The sequence below is a fragment of the Schistocerca americana genome, chromosome 3, assembly GCF_021461395.2.
Source record: "Schistocerca americana isolate TAMUIC-IGC-003095 chromosome 3, iqSchAmer2.1, whole genome shotgun sequence".
NCBI lineage: Eukaryota > Metazoa > Arthropoda > Insecta > Orthoptera > Acrididae > Schistocerca > Schistocerca americana.
Genome location: NC_060121.1, coordinates 712,320,494 through 712,325,751, shown reverse-complemented (window position 1 = coordinate 712,325,751; position 5,258 = coordinate 712,320,494). Strand labels below are relative to the sequence as shown.

At 47.6% G+C, this 5,258-nt stretch overlaps 1 pseudogene; it reads left to right on the top strand.

Moving 5' to 3' along the window:
* The first annotated feature begins 1,949 nt into the window (after positions 1-1,949).
* On the top strand, positions 1,950-2,067 carry LOC124607948 (annotated as a pseudogene).
* Positions 2,068-5,258: the final 3,191 nt, after the last annotated feature.

Here is a 5,258-nt window from a genome sequence, read left to right as displayed (position 1 = left end):
CCAAAATTTCATTCACTTATCTCTCTCTAGTTGAGTGTACAAATATCTTTACTTGTGAAACTTCCTGGCAGATTAAAACTGTGTGCCCGACCGAGACTCGTACTCGGGACCTTTGCCTTTCGCGGGCAAGTGCTCTATCATCTGAACTACCCAAGCACGACTCACGCCCCGTTCTCACAGCTTTGCTTTTGCCAGTACCTCGTTTCCCACCTTCCAAACTTACAGAAGCTCTCCTGCGAGTTTCGCAGTTCTAAACTGCCAGGAAGTTTCATATCAGCGCACACTCCGCTGCAGAGTCAAAATCTCATTCTGGATCTTCACTTGTGTTAGCTTCTGCAAAATACTACACTAGGAGTCCGAAATTATACCTTTGTGAAGGTTAAGGGCACCGACGTTGACAGATTCCATTCTCCATTCCAGGCGACCATGTTCAGCAGCTGTTACTAGCCGTAAGGTAAAAACTAATTTTGATGGGCTGACCATCAATTTTCAAAGCAGACAGCGAGATGAGACAAAGAATACAAAACTCTGAGAGAAAAGTCTTACAGCTGCCTGGAAAATGGTACTATTGGCATGAGGTCCGTTTTGACAAACTCATGACTATGCCAAGGCCTTGCCTCATCTAATGACTCAGCTGAAACCTGTAAAATTATTTTTCTTCCACTTGGTAATGATAATATGTCTTCCTGAGCTCTTTGGCGTCAGATGCCCTGTGAGTTTCTGCAACGTGTGTGAAAGATAATTGTGAACAGTTGACTCTAAGAAAAGGAAACATGACGCACCATGAAGGAAGTATCAGAATGCGGCGGTAATCGTTAGATGTGATGTGTACCAACAGATAAACAAATTATCGCACTTTCAGGAAATTTGGATGATTTATTCAAGAGAAACAGATTCACAAGTTGAACAAGTCAATAACGCAATGGACCACCTCCGGCACTTATGCCAGATATTCTTCGGCTTTGCATTGATTGATGAATTTTTTGGATGTCCTCTTGAGGGATATTGTGCCAAATTCTGTTCAAACTGGCGCGTTAGATAGTCAAAATCCGAGTCCAGTTGGAGGAACCTGCCGGCAGTGCTCCAAAGATTTTTCAATCGGGAGAGATCCTGCGACCTGGGCTTTCGAGATTTGGAAAGCATGAAAAGAAGCAGTGGAAACTCTCTCTGGGGGGGTGGGGGGGGGGGGCGTTATCTTGCTGAAATGTAAGCCCGGCATGCAGACAACCAATGGAAACTCTCGCCTTGTGCAGGCGGGCATTGCCTTGTTGAAACGTAAACCCAGGATGGTTTGCCTCGAAAAGCAATAAAAAAGAACGTAGAATATCGTGTACATACCGCTGTTTTGTAAATCAGCCGCGGATGATAATCAGTGGGGTTCTGCTATGAAAAGAAAAGCCAGCCTATCAGAGGCATCTCTAAACACGTCGAGGCTCAGTTCGAAGCGGGACTCATCAGTGAAAACAATTCTATTCTAATAATCATCTTGAGGTTGAAAAAAATGGTTCAAATGGCTCTGAGCACTATGGAACTCAACTGCTGAGGTCATTCGTCCCCTAGAACTTAGAACTAGTTAAACCTAACTAACCTAAGGACATCACAAACATCCATGCCCGAGGCAGGATTCGAACCTGCGACCGTAGCGGTCTTGCGGTTCGAGACTGCAGCGCCTTTAACCGCACGGCCACTTCGGCCGGCTCTTGAGGTTGAAGCTTTTTTGTCAGTTTGCGCCGGCCGCGGTGGTCTCGCGGTTAAGGCGCTCAGTCCGGAACCGCGCGACTGCTACGGTCGCAGGTTCGAATCCTGCCTTGGGCATGGATGTGTGTGATGTCCTTAGGTTAGTTAGGTTTAAGTAGTTCTAAGTTCTAGGGGACTGATGACCACAGCTGTTAAGTCCCATAGTGCTCAGAGCCATTTGAACCATTTGTCTGTTTGCTTTAACAATACATGGCAACGGCCTTGCCGCAGTGGATACACCGGTTCCCGTCAGATCACCGAAGTTAAGCGCTGTAGGGCGTGGCCGGCACTTGGAGGGGTGACTATCCGGGACGCCATGCGCTGCTGCCATTTTTCGCGGTGCACTCAGCCTAGTGATGCCAATTGAGGAGCTACTCGACCGAATAGTACCGGCTCCGGTCAAAGTAAACCATCATAACGACCGGGAAAGCGGTGTGCTGACCACACGCCCCTCCTATCCGCATCCTCAGCTCAGGCTGATACGGCGGTCGGATGGTCCCGGTGGGCCACATGCGGCCTGATGACGGAGTGCCTTTTTTAACAACGCACACATTTATTTTATGAAGTCTGCCTTTAGCAAAACATAGTTATGTGTTTTGCTAAAGGCAGACACCATCCAAAAACATATGAATTGTAATAAAGTCAGCGAGATTCCAGACCGAAAGTTTCGACTGTTTGTCCTCAATGCTTGCCAAACCCTACCTTTGACAGCAAGTTCAGAGTATCTCTCTCCCAAACTGAGAAACTTTAAAGCGTTAAGGGCAAGGCCAACTGGAAACAATTTGGCACAATACCCCTCAGGAGGATATCCAGTAACTGTCAATAAGTACCAATTCGAATAACTGCTTGCATAAGGACCAGAGGCGGGCCAACGCGTTATTGATTTGCTCGGTTTGTAAAGACCTTTCTCTTGAATAACTCATGCATTTTTCTCAAACTGGAATCATTTGTTTGTCTGCACATGCACATCTACCAATTTCCGTCCACTTTGGATAATTTCCTCGTGGTGTGTCGGTTTTTCCCCTTTTTTGTCTTAGATTTCATGAGATACAATCAGATACCTCCGCACTCGCACATTTCTGCACCGTACTTAACAAAGTAGTTCGTAACTATTTTGTTGCAGCTCTCCATGCCAGGCTGTCCTATGTAAACATCTTCGTCTCTACACCACTACTGTAATATACACTCATGGAAATGGAAAAAAGAACACATTGACACCGGTGTGTCAGACCCACCATACTTGCTCCGGACACTGCGAGAGGGCTGTACAAGCAATGATCACACGCACGGCACAGCGGACACACCAGGAACCGCGGTGTTGGCCGTCGAATGGCGCTAGCTGCGCAGCATTTGTGCACCGCCGCCGTCAGTGTCAGCCAGTTTGCCGTGGCATACGGAGCTCCATCGCAGTCTTTAACACTGGTAGCATGCCACGACAGCGTGGACGTGAACCGTATGTGCAGTTGACGGACTTTGAGCGAGGGCATATAGTGGGCATGCGGAAGGCCGGGTGGACGTACCGCCGAATTGCTCAACACGTGGGGCGTGAGGTCTCCACAGTATATCGATGTTGTCGCCAGTGCTCGGCGGAAGGTGCACGTGCCCGTCGACCTGGGACCGGACCGCAGCGACGCACGGATGCACGCCAAGACCGTAGGATCCTACGCAGTGCCGTAGGGGACCGCACCGCCACTTCCCAGCAAATTAGGGACACTGTTGCTCCTGTGGTATCGGCGAGGACCATTCGCAACCGTCTCCATGAAGCTGGGCTACGGTCCCGCACACCGTTAGGCCGTCTTCCGCTCACGCCCCAACATCGTGCAGCCCGCCTCCAGTGGTGTCGCGACAGGCGTGAATGGAGGAACGAATGGAGACGTGTCGTCTTCAGCGATGAGAGTCGCTTCTGCCTTGGTGCCAATGATGGTCGAATGCGTGTTTGGCGCCGTGCAGGTGAGCGCCATAATCAGGACTGCATACGACCGAGGCACACAGGGCCAACACCCGGCATCATGGTGTGGGGAGCGATCTCCTACACTGGCCGTACACCACTGGTGATCGTCGAGGGGACACTGAATAGTGCACTGTACATCCAAACCGTCATCGAACCCATCGTTCTACCATTCCTAGACCGGCAAGGGAACTTGCTGTTCCAACAGGACAATGCACGTCCGCGTGTATCCCGTGCCACCCAACGTGCTCTAGAAGGTGTAAGTCAACTACCCTGGCCAGCAAGATCTCCGGATCTGTCCCCCATTGAGCATGTTTGGGACTGGATGAAGCGTCGTCTCACGCGGTCTGCACGTCCAGCACGAACGCTGGTCCAACTGAGGCGCCAGGTGGAAATGGCATGGCAAGCCGTTCCACAGGACTACATCCAGCATCTCTACGATCGTCTCCATGGGAGAATAGCAGCCTGCATTGCTGCGAAAGGTGGATATACACTGTACTAGTGCCGATATTGTGCATGCTCTGTTGCCTGTGTCTATGTGCCTGTGGTTCTGTCAGTGTGATCATGTGATGTATCTGACCCCAGGAATGTGTCAATAAAGTTTCCCCTTCCTGGGACAATGAATTCACGGTGTTCTTATTTCAATTTCCAGGAGTGTACATACATTTGAAACCGCTCATTCTGTTACAGCACTGATCTCGATCTACAATTTTTACATAGCACAGTTCCCACCAGCTATCGGATTCACGAGCACCTGATGCCTTACGTGTCCTATCAAAAGCTTGCTTGCTTTAGTCAAGTTATGCGATAAACTTCCATTCTCTCCAGTTAGATAAAGTACTTTTCCACTAGCTGTCCGTGCACCCATGTGATCAACAACATTCTCCTGAAGCATCACATTTCACAATATTGCATTTGTTACTTGATTGAATTGTATATCGCTCACTTGTTCTTGCGCAAAAAGCCACATTCCAGCCAAGCAACTTCAGGTCTACTTCTTAACTTTAAATTTATACACAGTGTTAGGAAATTTATCTTTTTCAGAATGGTTTTTGTTGCTACTGCTAGTTGTTTTTTGTTTTCTCTCAGCTTCTGCCATCTTTATTTATTTTGCAACCAAATACCAAAAGTCGTCCGCTAGTTTGAGTATCCCGTTTCCTAATCTATTTCCTTCACCATTGCTGTCTGATTCAATTTCATTTCATTACAGTTGCTTTTATCTGTTGATGTTCACTTCGTAACCACTTTTCTAGACAGTATCCATTCCATTCAGTTGATTTTTGAAGACCAATGATGTGTCATCACAGCATGGAATTCAACCTTTTACACAACGACACAAGCTCAGCACAATAGGCTGAGAGGTGGTAGGCAATCACCATCGGCAGTTGCACTGAACATTTATTTGGCACATTTAAACAAGACAAGTATCAAATGAAACCATTAACATTTTTTTTTTAAATTACCACACATCTCCAAATTTATCATTTAGATGAGAGCAAGTCTCGTACTTCAAAATTTAAACATTCATAAAGCACGGCACTTATGGCCCATTACTCATTTAGTGAAATGAGTT